This window comes from Plectropomus leopardus, chromosome 13 (assembly GCF_026936395.1).
Source record: "Plectropomus leopardus strain MGB_pleo_1.0 chromosome 13, ASM2693639v1, whole genome shotgun sequence".
Classification (NCBI taxonomy): domain Eukaryota; kingdom Metazoa; phylum Chordata; class Actinopteri; order Perciformes; family Serranidae; genus Plectropomus; species Plectropomus leopardus.
Genome location: NC_142188.1, coordinates 997,646 through 1,011,891, shown reverse-complemented (window position 1 = coordinate 1,011,891; position 14,246 = coordinate 997,646). Strand labels below are relative to the sequence as shown.

General features: G+C 44.3%; 1 protein-coding gene across 2 annotated transcripts in view; it reads left to right on the top strand.

Moving 5' to 3' along the window:
• The first annotated feature begins 9,464 nt into the window (after positions 1-9,464).
• The window catches only part of LOC121940918 (contactin-associated protein-like 4), a 60,271-nt gene continuing 55,489 nt past the window's right edge, over positions 9,465-14,246 (top strand). For both annotated transcript variants that reach the window (XM_088086529.1, XM_088086528.1), the window contains exon 1: positions 9,465-9,846. The gene's annotated coding sequence lies outside the window, so the exon portion shown is untranslated. The remainder of the gene's footprint in view (positions 9,847-14,246) is intronic.

Sequence of the window (14,246 nt, the reverse complement as noted above, 5' to 3'; positions counted from 1 at the left end):
CTGAAGGACGGCATCAGGTAATAACGGTGCCGGTAACCGTGTAATGCTGCTCATATGGCAGGCGGGTGTTCGATGCCAAAAACAACTGACTTTCGTGCAGGAGTCCTGTGATCGTTTTCGGGTTGCACTTAAAAACATAAAGGCTGTGGTGCACCATCCCACCACGTGCATATGTTGACATCACGGTAACGGCATCATAAGAGTAAAGAGCAGACGCAAACAGATACCTAAATCATCGTACGCAGACGCTGAGGGTCACGGACAGAGCGGCACCATGTGACGAGTTGGTGAGAGTCGAGGTGTCAGAAAACCTTAAAATTATTTAACATTTCATCTTTCATTTCATTGTTAAATTCACATGTTTTCAATAACGTGGTCAAAGTGAAGCCTTAATATTCAAAAAGATGACTTTGTACAGTATACAGGTACATTTCAGCTCCCCACTTTTACTGCAGCAACAGTTTTTTGTGGCGTTAACACACAAAGCTGTCAACGCAGCCCGTTCTCATCCCAAAGTCATCAAATACTGCCGCTTTTGCAGTCATTCCAGCGCGAGTTCCAGACGTCAGAAGCTTCCTTTTATGTCTGCATGATACACCACCAGACGCTGTGAGCTGAGAACATGCCGGACAGAACCGCAGTGTTATTTCATGAAATAACACGGAAGCATGCATACACATATGTGGACAGTTGGCATCAGTCGATAACACGGCTGGACGGATCCTGCTGTGTCTGCATGTTACGCCACTGGACAGCATCAAGACGCTGCAGGTCACTACAAGGTGGGTGAGAGTGACTCCAGAGTTGTTTACTAAAGTTATACATTTAATCTATTTGTTCTCACGATTGTGACTGGCGTACGACATTTTTTCCCAAATTACGAGAATTTTGAGCCTCTGCTACAATAGCTTTAACATTATCAATCTGGCAACACTGGTGGCTTTTGGTGCTACGGTCGTATGCAAAAGAGTCCTGACGGATCAGACGGATGTGGTGAGTCCTGGATGAGAACGTGCTGGGTGGCCACGTGCAGCGTCATCTCACCATGTGCTGTCAGCTGTCAGTGAGCGTCTGTCATCCTGGTTTTTGCAGGTTACTTTTGCTACTCGGTGCTTCTCAACTATTTACTGGCCAATTCGGCATGCTGAATCAGCAGCATCAATAAGAGGAATTCCTCTGACTTTTATATTTGCATTCATCCCACTTTCTGCAGTCTAGCTCAGGATATATAAAAATGTTATCTTATCCTAGTCTTTAAATTAATGCACAGAAGAAACTCATGTTGTCACTGATATCAAAAATATTCAGACGACAGCGGCATGTTTGCCTCTTCACTTTAATGTCATTTCATTCGCCTGTGCAGAATTCAAGTGAAATGTGCTGACTGATACGATGCAGAGTGTGCCGTTTAATGGCTGATTCTCGATAATGTCGTTCACAGCTGTGAATGGTGTAACGCCTTTCCTTCCCCTTGATTACTGTAGTTACCTGTGGACGTTAATGTACATGACGAGCTGCTTTTACCGGTTTCAGCTCAGACTCATAGAATATTAATGCGTCGATCACCTGCTGAGTTCTCCTCTTTTGACACAAAATGCTGATTGACTAAAAATCCAGAGAGCAGTGTGAGTGAACAGATTACTAAAGACTTAAATCTGGGAGCGGATCGATTAAATTGGAGCTCTTTCCTGCTACTTTCCCACTGTCTCCTCTCCTCTGAAATGTTTCATCACTGGATTTACTTTTATTCCGAAAAAATGCCAGACATTTGATTTCAGAGGCCCGGTCTCAGCTACCATTAGAGCAACAGTAATAATGTGACAGTATAACAGTAATGTGATTTTCCTGTAAAGCCCTGTGTGCTGCCCTCTAACGTCTCTCCTCAGACGCTCCTCTGCAGGCATTAGGGCGCAAAACCCTGAAGCCCTCATAGATCACCCAGCGACATCGGAGCTATCCTTAAAAGCAGCCTCCTCCTAACGGTGTCTCGTATCTGAATAAAATAGGTCGGAGCTCAGCTGGAAGTTTCCACTGCCCCGGAAAGTGGAGGACCACGAGAGAGGTGCTTTTTGTTCAACTTCAAACCCATGAGATAGTTTGAGATCTACATCGATTCAATTACCAGAGTAAATGTACTTTTCTGCAAACCACTGATATGTTGCATTTGCATGCTATTATGAAACAGATATGGATCATTCAGCAACACTGTGGTTGACATAGTTAAGTTTAGACATAGAAAACATTTGGTAATGGTTAGGAAAAGGTAATCTTTTAGCGTTAAACACCTGATTTTCCAGGTACAGTCCCCGTTGGAAGAGCAGCAGTGTCTAAAAAAACCCCACCCCTACTCGTGGCACTATCCACACTGCCTGAACGCTATGAAAAAATGCTGGAAACACAGCTACAAGTCCCGAAGAAACAGCCGAGAAGTCAGTGACAGGCTTCTAAAACACTCCCACATTTAAAAAAATGCTGACATACAGTAAAGAGTCCTGAAAAAACAACGTTTGTGGGCTGAAATGCCACTGGAAATACAGCAACAGGTCCTTAAAAAAACAGTTTGAGAGCAAGTTTTAAACACCATCATTTGGTGCCTGAAAACAACAACAAGCAGAACAACATGTAAATCTGCAGCGATCACAACAAAGCCGTGACTTAGGGACGGTTCTGTAGCTGCTGCTTCCTGACAGTTTGGGGAACGTTCCTCTGTAGATCCACTAGAACTCAAACACAATATTATTTTCAGCATTATTTTTGGACAATTCAAGTTGACATAAGAAGATAAATTAAAAAAACAAAAACAAATATAAAATAGATTTTTCTGCAAGCAGCGATGAACGGGCCCTCACACCTCCGCACACCTCGGGGCTACTGGTGGGACTCTGACTGATGTGACCATGTCTCTCTGAGAAAGGGCAAGACTTGACACACTTGACTTTTTGAATATGTTAAAGCCCTCAAAAAGGCAATTCATTTGAGAGAGAAAATAATAATAATAATAATAATAATAATAATAATAATAATAATTCCTTCACCATTCGGTGCTCGGGACCCAATAAGTTATCGGCTATCGGTATCTTATCGGCCACGAGAAGCTGGAAATGGTCAGTTTATTGTATCGGTTGAAATAATCATTATTTGCATCACTGGTTATGATATCTTCATATCTCTCTTAGGAGTCAAAGGGAACCTTTAAGCTTGACAGAAATAGTGATTTGATGTATATCGTGATATATATCGACTGATATGAAAAAAAATTATCATGATAAGACTTTTTTCCGTATAGCCCAGCCTATACCTAAATCCCATTGTTTGGTGTCTAAAAAGTGGCTGGAAACTCAGTTTTAAGTCGCTAAAAACTCCCAAGTTTGAGTGCTAAATGGTCACTTAAAACACAGTGACAGGTCCCTAAAAATATTCAAGTTTGATAAATAGAGAGACAGATAGATAGATACTTGTAGATAGATAGATTAATGGATAGATAGAATTGTCGGTTATATAACAGTTGGAGCTCTCTATCATTGCTCTCGCTGTCTTGATTAAAACGCCGTCTCTGCAGAGTTAATTCAGGGGTCAGTCACGTCCAGATTGTAGAGCCAGATATGAACGAGCCTGAGTGCAGCCGACGGGCTGCACCGACACACAACATAATTACAGTAAAAGGTCAACAGAGACCCAATCTGCTCTGATGGCAGGATGGGAAGTGCTGGCTGAGCTGCTGAGCCGCTGCTGCTCCTTACCGAGCTGCTAAAACCTGACCAACGCCTCACAGCCTCTGCTGCCTCTCACACGAACCTGAGTTACTGTAATCACCTGCTGATCTGCAGCACTGACACACTGCTGCTGATCTGCAGCACCGACACACTGCTGCTACTGATCTGCAGCACCGACACACTGCTGCTGCTGATCTGCACCACAGACACACTGCTGCTGATCTGCAGCACCGACACACTGCTGCTTATCTGCAGCACCGACACACTGCTGCTGCTGATCTGCAGCACCGACACACTGCTGCTGATCTGCAGCACCGACACACTGCTGCTGATCTGCAGCACCGACACACTGCTGCTGATCTGCAGCACCGACACACTGCTGCTGCTGATCTGCAGCACCGACACACTGCTGCTGCTGATCTGCACCACCGACACACTGCTGCTGATCTGCAGCACCGACACACTGCTGCTGATCTGCAGCACCGACACACTGCTGCTGCTGATCTGCACCACAGACACACTGCTGCTGATCTGCAGCACCGACACACTGCTGCTGCTGATCTGCACCACTGACACACTGCTGCTGCTGATCTGCACCACAGACACACTGCTGCTGATCTGCAGCACCGACACACTGCTGCTGATCTGAACCACCGACACACTGCTGCTGCTGATCTGCACCACTGACACACTGCTGCTGCTGATCTGCACCACAGACACACTGCTGCTGATCTGCACCACAGACACACTGCTGCTGATCTGCACCACAGACACACTGCTGCTGATCTGCAGCACCGACACACTGCTGCTGATCTGCAGCACAGACACACTGCTGCTGATCTGAACCACCGACACACTGCTGCTGCTGATCTGCACCACTGACACACTGCTGCTGCTGATCTGCACCACTGACACACTGCTGCTGCTGATCTGCACCACAGACACACTGCTGCTGATCTGAACCACAGACACACTGCTGCTGATCTGCAGCACCGACACACTGCTGCTGATCTGCAGCACCGACACACTGCTGCTGATCTGCAGCACAGACACACTGCTGCTGATCTGAACCACAGACACACTGCTGCTGATCTGAACCACAGACACACTGCTGCTGATCTGCAGCACCGACACACTGCTGCTGATCTGCAGCACAGACACACTGCTGCTGATCTGAACCACAGACACACTGCTGCTGATCTGAACCACAGACACACTGCTGCTGATCTGCACCACTGACCTGCACCACCAATGCACACACATGACAGGTGTAGGATTTCAGGATGTTTCTCAGATTTCAGGACATTTTTAGGATTTTAGGACATTAGACATTAAGTGTTTGCATGAAATCAAAGTACTTTAGCGTTGTGTGCTAACAGGAAATTATGCAAAACGTGCCAACAAACACGCAAAAATGTGTTTCCATTTATGTCTTTCGAGAGCTTTACTATTGCTCTTTGTAATTCAGTTTTGAGTTTGCATCTGTGAGCAGCTCCAGTATTTCCATTGTGCAACGACTTATTATATTTTGTATTCAGTGCCCTCTTTTGTCTCTCTCTCTTTATTGTGTTTGAATTGTTTTTTCATGCTGCAAGTTTCCTCTTGTGGTCGTGTGGAGACGTGAACTGAACTGAGAACGGAACAGCACACTCAAAATTGCAGATTTAATATGCACACATCTACTGTTCACAATATGAATGCATAACATACATGCATTAATATCGTGTCTGACTTTCTAAATCGTCTGGTGTTAATGTCAAACACGCTGCTGTCAGTGCCGCTGCAGGAAACGGTAAATGCGCCCAGTTTCTTCTGTGACGGAGACACCTTGGGGGGTTGAGACATTAGATGTGAACCTTTTATAGACTGCAGTGTCGGTGGACTCTCTCCTGTGTTAAATCGCATCATTAGAACAGACCAATGACTTTTTATTTTAATAAGCCATAAAAAACACTATGAGGTCCACCTGCACATCATGCACACACACATGCAAGCAACACACACAATATACATGCAATGTAGCATCAATGTTTTATTTGGCACGCAGGCTGTTTTTCTCTTGTTGAGATCCACCTGAGCTCCAAAACAACAAAGTAAAGCCGTGTCTTTTTGTGCGGCTGTCAGAATAAATTCAGCTGAACAATGTTTGTCTGCTCTTGTATTTCTTGACTTGCATAATAAGAACGACTGGTTGACTCAAACCAACATGCGCAGATAAAGACAGATTATATTGTTGATTTTCCACCTCTGTGGTTTTGAAATATTTGCTTTCTGGCAGAGTTTCATAAGACCGATACTACTCTTACATTTGTGCATTAAATATAAGGCTGAAGCAACAGCACGTTGGGGGCCGGGTGTTTGCTGTGACATTTTCAGGTGCACGAGGTCACTTTAAACCGCGGAGCGTAATCACTGTGATAAAAAAAGTCGGATGTGGATTTGCAATAATAAAGGCTGGAAGTTTACATATTTGGTGAAGTGGTGTTTATTTTGGTCTTTGGATCGATATGAAATCTTCTCTACCTCTTCACCCTCATGCGTCACTGTCTGCACCTTCTCTGAACATACGATCCTTTAAAACTGAACTCTTCTCTGTTTTCTCCCTCAGACTGCAGGTACATTCATCACCGTCTGTCGTACGCTCATGTGATTGAAAGAGAGAAAAACAGCCGCCGCCCTCGCATCAGGCTGGGCGTGTCCGTCTGCTCTCCTGTCAGCTGTTTTCAGAATCCGTCTCTGCTGTTTCTCCGTTTTTTAGAAAAGAAAACGACTGAGCGACGCAGTCAGAACCTGCTGTTTAGTCTTTTTCTATATTTACATCCTTTTAAAGAAACTAAAAGCTGATATTTGCAAGATTTTACACTTTTGCCGATCACTGATTTGTTACATTTGTGTAGTTCATAAGTGGTGGATATGGTGAAACACTTTGTGGTTTAAATGTTCGTGCTTTGACAGTGCTGTTCGTGTTTGGTTAGGTTGGTCTAAAATACCACATTTGGTCTCTTCAAACACAGCTTGAAAAACCGTCACAAAACTGTCCAAAAAATCTACATTTTGGCTTTTTAAAAAGATAATTCATTAGAGCCGTGGCTCTTTAAGAGTCAAGCCAAATGAAAAGCCTGAAATGCACCTGCAGAAAGAATAAGAAGCGTTCGTGGTGTAGTCCTCTGAAATATAATATACATTTTTCTGTTTTGTGAATCCTGCACACACACAGGAGCGTGGCGACGTTCAGCAGTCAGTCCGAGAGAAAACACGAGGGAACAAAGCAGCCGGTGGAAAGTCAAAGCATCGATCTGACGCGCCAACCTCTGAAATCTTTGCAGAGAAAAATAAAAAGCAGCTCGTCATCTGTGAATATGGGCTCAAGTCTGTGAAAGTGTGGCCTCCAGAGCTTCAGCCCACACCGAACTTCACCGTGGCGACCAGACGCAGCGCCGCACGCAGAGAATTTAATGAGCTGCGACAGACTTTAGATCTGGATCATCACACAGAGAAGCTTCTTTCTCCTTCAGATCTTTGTTTTCATGTACAGCTCGAGGAAAACCTGTCAGTTCCTGCTCGCTGCATGCATACTGTCCTTTCAAAATTTACTTTATATACTTCATGTTTAGGCAACAGAATAACCTGGTTAGACTGAGGAAAAAAGATCATGGTTTGGGTTTAAATAAGTACCTTTGTTACATAACTTCACATGCTAGGTAAGTTAACGGATTTATTACATGGTGTAATAAAAAAACAGCCAGCCGTCACCAAGGTGACAGTCCCGGAGTTAAGAAGGCACCTTATTATGAAGTTGTATTGCCAGTATATATATATATATATATATATATATATATATATATATATATATATATATGTATTACAAACTTTCAACAGAGACGTGGTTGCCTGTTGGGCGTACCTTCGCCATGGTAGATTAGCTTTCAGCTCAGTTTTTGAGCATGTAGTCCCATTGAGGTTATTCTGAAGAATACTCTGGACAATATTTGTCACTGTTTTGGGCTGCTTCAGTAATAACAAACATACTTTTGCATAAAGCAAGCACATTAATCCACTCTTAAAAATCTTTTCCTAATTTAACCAGGCACCTTATGACCAGCTGACAAGTTGTTTTTTTTTTAAAAGAAACCAATATTTTTTGTTATTATTATTATTAATATAATTTTCAGGTCTCAGAGGTTTTCATGCTTGTCAAAGGTGCCTGTGCACAGCACAAGAAAACTGATGATGGCCCAGGTGTTTAAATCAAACGTTAAAAGATTTTTGGGTTTGTTAAAGCGTGATGACTCATCTGATGTCATTACTGAGCGATGAGGACACTGATTTCTGTGTCAGTCCCATGTTGTCCTGACAGCCCTCTGACTCGCCCACCTTTGTGGCCAAAAACAGCATTTTCTTCCAGCTGAGCGGCTCCTGTCAGTCACTGCCAACAGGTCAGCCATGCCTCGGGATCGTTAAGGCTCTGAGGCGTCCCGGCGCCAAGACCTGCACCCAATATCACGCTTCACAACCCCGTCAATACCCCGCAGCACCGTGAAGAAAAGTCCAACTCAACCTAAACGCTCCCAGAACACCACAGGACACATTCATTCACCTCGCTGCCCGCCGAGGTCAAAGAAATCAGCTGTCGCCTGTCTGGAGGGAGCGTCTGAGTCCGTCAGTCACTCAGACAGCCTGTTAGCTCGTCAGACACGCACTTAGTCAAAAAGTCACGAGTTTCTCCGGAGCTGAGCTCACAAACTGTCCTCTGCTGTTCATCAGTCAGGAGTGATGAGCCGGTTCTGTGTCTATTTTTACTGCGCTGACAGGAACGTTAATATCTCCATTTTTACTGGGGAGATGCACGAACACATGTAAGAGCTCAGTTCAAGCACGATGCAACTGTACGATGCACCTGAGCTTTCCCGCCGGCTCCTTCAGTACCACGTTTTCTGCACCTGTAGATCTGTCCCTGCAGCAGCACAGCTGACTCACACGATGAGCTCGTTATGAAGCTGATCGTTTAATCCCGGAGATCCCGAGACCCTGACGCTCAGAGAGGATTATACGCAGTACTGTACTGTATATTAAGGATTATTGGTTTTTATACTTTTGTGCAGTGTCAAGTACTCACACTCATACTGCTCCGCACACAAAACGCACTTTTCAAAATCAGGCTATAAAAACACCCAAACAAAATATAAATATGATTTTCTACTTTCACTGAGTGTTTTAAAATTTCTTTTTTATTTTTATTAGCATCGGTCCTAATCATAAATATAAAATAATCATTATTTTTTAGAATTTAAACTCTTCTTTTAACTCTTTGTCATGATGCCACTTCGATATGGAGAAAAGTCTTATCAGGATCATTTCTTTCATATCAGTCAGTATGGATCTATATCACGATATACATCAAATCACTATTTCTGTCAAACTTAAAGGTTCCCTTTGACTCCTCAGTGAGATATGCAGATATCATAACCAGTGATGCAAATAATGATTATTTCAACCGATACGATAAACCGATAATTTCCATCTTCAGGTGTTTGATAAGAATCTGATAACCGATAACTTCTTTCTGTTTGGTTTTCATCACCTGAGGGTTTGAAAGGCTGAGATGTGCTGAGTACAGATGAATTTAATTTGAGCATTTTCATTTAAAAAACGACATTTTAGACATTTTTTCCCTCTTATCTTCTTATGCCAACTTCAATTGTAGAGATCTAGTTACTTTGGAGCCCTAGAAGAGATAAGAATCACCTGTGGGACAATGAGAGAGGACATTCAGAGACACCGGCGGGGACACCAGCGGAAACACGGACGGACAATGAGAGCGGGGAGGACACTCGGAGACACCTGTGGACAGTGGGAGCGGGGCGGACACTCGGAGACACCGGCGGACCATGAGAGCGGACACTCGGAGACATTATGTTAGAAACCTACTGTGCCTCAAAATGCTGAAGCGCTGCGTTTACGGGACCTGCGAGTCTGACAGAAGAGACCCAAAAAGTTTCGTGTCAAATTTTTCACCTTCCTGAAAGCCGAAGACCCATTAAGAGAGATGCTGAATATGATTAAAACAGCGAGGAAGACAACGTGAGCAGCTGAGTCCGTCACAGGTTAATAAAACACCTGCGTTTGTCCCAAGGTAAGAGGCTAACTAACGTTAGCTTTGTCTGCTAAGCTAACGCTGGCTTTGTGTGCTAACGTTATGTAATGCTAACTTTGTCGGCTAACGTTAGCTATCGCTAGCTCTGTGTGCTAACGTTATGTAACGCTAACGTTAGCTATCGCTATCTTTGTGTGCTAACGTTAGCTATTGCTAGCTTTGTATGCTAGCAGCGGGCTAAAACATAAATAATGAAAGCTTACTCAACGTTAGCTTAAAAATCAAACATATATTGACTTACCCAGCTGTACAAGGACACTGTTGATCCTGTCAGGGACGTATCCATGATTTCAGAGGTGAGGGGGACAGACTGTTCTTGTTTTTGAGTGATTTATCATCCTCTCTCATTCGGCTGCGTCGCCCTTTAGTGGCTAAAGAACCAAATGACCACAAACAGCCACAGTTTGGCCCCCAGGGACTGACTCAGGGTCTTTCAAATTATCACTAACCTTTACTATCAAAATCAAATGTTTGAGCTGCCCAGCTCTGGCTGAGTTGACACAGAATGACCTTCAAACATCTACAGTTTCCCCATAATTAAATTTAATTTCCTTACTGACATTATTTATACTCTGTCCTCACCTGTGAAGCCTCTCTGTCCTGACTGCCGCGTGCTGTCTTCTATCTGCTGTTTGTTGCAAAAATACATTTAAAAATATGTGCAAACTGCAAACAAAAATTTCAAATAGAATTGCGAATAGTGGTAGTGAAAAAGCTGTGGAAGTCACTTTAATGCTATAGATATATTTTCTCAGTTGTAATCTGTCCTCACCTGTGAAGCTCCTGCATGAGCATTAGTGCTGCCTTCTGGTCCACCGTCTCTTCAAGATTAAAAACATAATCTCAAAGTGAGAACAAATTCTGCTCAGAAATTAAAGAGGAGTGGGTCTAATCCTAGCATGAAGCTAGCCAGCCATAGGTAACAATAATGTTGGTATTCTTGTTCACATCTTATTAATTCAACATAATTTAGCAAACGTTATCAACAGGAAACAGCATGACTCAACGTAGGTTTTTTTCAAAGGACTGCAGGTTTTTGGGGTCTTGCTGGTTGGTTTGTTGCACATTATTTGTGGTACTAGTGTTAAAACGGACAGTTCATAGCAGAGCTACGTGTCATAGGCGTCCTCTGCGTCCACTACGTGCCTGTATATGTTTATCCTGAATTGTAAAGCCGTGGGGTGCCTGACTCTTGCATGGTGAGCTTTTCGCTCTGCTTTAATGTTCTCTTCATTCACAAAACTCTGCCAACAACAGTAAGTTTTAAGGTGCAGTCTGAATATAAATATTTTGTTTATTTTGTTTATTTGTTTATTTACAGTGTATTTCAGACTTATTGTAGGAGCTGAACTGGAAATTCACTGATTACACTCAAATGCACATTCTGGACTAAATTCATGCGGTATGCATGAACACAGACAAAATGATGAAAACATGAAGAATGAAAGGAGCCTAAAAAGCACCAAACAGTCTCCTGCAGACTGGGACACCTTTGCAGTCTTCTAAGTTTAGTGTTGCCGCACTGTGTGGCATGGATCTGAATAAACTTTGGTACAACATCAAGTTTGATTCAGACTGTGCCATGACGTCACCAACTGACTCTCAGGCTACGACCTATGTCTGTCGACGTCCACACACGAACAGGTTGTCGTTGGCCGGCGTATCGCCACGTTTCTGCCACAGTGGTCATCTTTCATCTGAGATGGCACAAAATGGCACAGTGTGTACCGGGCTTCAGGGTTAAAAAGTGCAGAGATGCAAAGATACACTGACCACAGCAGAAACAGACCTGAATGCAACACAGTCACGAGTCTGTGCAGCTTCACGGTGTTCTGATTAACCTCACCAAACCCAAAACTCTGCTGCTGCCTGCTGTTGTAACCTGAAATGAGTACAAGCTCTTTGCTCCCGTTCAGGAGGAGGAAACGAAATGAAAACTCACTCTGAAACACACACATAGTGATTGTTGCTGTAACCACAGAGTTTCTGAGGATGGTTTGGAGAACAAGAGACTCTCGCTGATGTCAGAGAACATTATTCATGAGCAGCGAGGATCCGAGGCAGCTGTTTGGAGGTCGGCTGTGGCACACAGAAAACCATTTGTAGTGGTCAATAATGGAAAACACAGCCGAGTCGACAATGGAAACGAAGCCGCGCACAGACCTGAACCCTTTATTTAGACGAGCGCTGCTGTTTGTCACACTGCGCGACAGATCGACGGTCAGCCAATTAAAAAAACGAAACAGTCCTGGCGTCTGCAGGAGGAAGCAGTTTTCAGAGAGAGAAATGCCTCAGGCGGCTCAATAAACAGGTCGTCCCTGAGCTGTGCAGAGAGCTCGTCAAGTCAGAGTGCATGTTGCAGGAAAGTCTGCCATTTTTATTCAAGGTGACCAGCGGTGAACGTCTCATTCAAATGTAACAAAGAAATGTCGAAAAGTTTATGTATTACCATAAAAATGCACCAGCAACTGAAGAAGACAATATTATAAGTTTAGTTTTTCTGTTTCTGTTTCGCTGTTTTCTTCTGGTATGACGGAGCTTTCCACAGACAAGGAGACCTGTGTAACACCAGCCTGCTCTCGCTCCTCATACCAGGTCAATACACGGCAACACGTCATAATGTCCTCCGGCGTGTGATGGCACCCTTTATGCAGCTGCTCCTTTATGCAGACTTTTAAACTGCAGTAATGATCATCAAATCATCAAAACACCGTTTTCACCGTCTGTTTCTGCTGACATATATACTTAGCATGCGTAAAAAATTGGCAAGCCAGCGTTTCTCTAGATGTGCCGCAACTGACACACAGCTGAGACGCACCCACCCAAGTGCTGCTCGCTGTAACTTGTTAACATGGTGCCTAAAAAAAACAAATAGTTCACGCACTGCTGACTCGTTCTGTGTGAAACAGGCATCAGTGCGGTACGCAGTACGAGCGAACGTACGAGAGAACACGGCTGGACAGAGTTAGTCTCGTGCTCGTCAAACAGCGTCAGGTTATAAGAAATCTCCCAGTGTGCAGGAGGCTGAAAACGTCATGAGCAGAAAGGTCACTGGCAGAGCGGCCCCATGGGAGGAGTTGGGATGAGAACGTGTTGGAGGGTTTGTCCTCCAGATTTCAGATGGACGCAGGTTTAACAGGCGTTACTGTGCTGGTCTGAGAAGGGTTAAACTATGTTTAATAACGTTACTGAATTCAGTCACATCTGCTCTTCTTTTGCTCTGAAGAAAGATGTGTCTGCAGCCCAAATTGACAATTTAGAGCCAACATCAGAATCACATTTTCTTAGAATAAAAAATAAACTGAGGATTTGTTTTCAAGCCCTCATCAGCCACAAAATGCTTCTGAATGAACACAAACAGAGTGAATTGTCTCTGTTTGTTTTCGTCCTCATTTCATCGAGCAGAAAACCTCCCTCCTCACCTCTTAAACAAACTCTGAGTGTCTGTTCTGTTCTGGCCGAGCGGCCCGCTGGCCGAAGCCAAAATCCTTCCCCGGCTTGCAGCAGGTGTTGTGAATATAAAGTAGAGAGGGAGTGCATCAGTCATTGGCCGCCTTCATTTGGTATGCAAAATAAAAATGAGTTATACAAAACGAGGCCTGGCAGGAGGCTGCGGAGGGGCTCGGATACAGCTGCACAGCAGAGTGGTGACAAAGTCCAAACAAAGCAAGTAATTCACTGAAAACACACCAACACACACACACAAAATGTCACAGCAAAGTCAGCTGATTCACTTTGAACTAATGAGTTCATCAGCTGCTTCAGTTGTCAGAGTTCAGATCTTTTATTGTCTCTCGTGGGGAAATTTGGTCAGTAGTTGGTGGTACAGACGATTTAAAAATACAATTAAACGTTAAGCTTTGTTTAAAAATACAACTAATAAATCTAACTTCTCCCTTCTTCTTTTATAGAGCATCTGTGGCTTCCTCTGTGGCGTCCTCTGTGGCGACCTCTGTGGCGTCCTCTGTGGCGACCTCTGTGGCGTCCTCTGTGGCTTCCTCTGTGGCGTCCTCTGTGGCGTCCTCTGTGGCGGCCCTGTGGTGTCCTCTTTGGTGGCCTCTGTGGCGGCCCTGTGGTGTCCTCTGTGGCGTCCTCTGTGGCAGCCTCTGTGGTGTCCTCTGTGGCGGCCCTGTGGTGTCCTCTGTGGCGTCCTCTGTGGCGTCCTCTGTGGCGGCCTCTGTGGCGTCCTCTGTGGCGTCCTCTGTGGCGGCCCTGTGCAGCCCGCAGTGAGTCATCATTACAGATAAAACAAGCAGCCTGACGTGATGGGAGAATGTTAACTGTGATAAAACCATCAAAGACTGCAGCAGAGTCTGTCTTTACTCTGCTCAGACCAGATATTCACACAGCAGTGTGTGTGAAAACCCAGTTTAGACGGA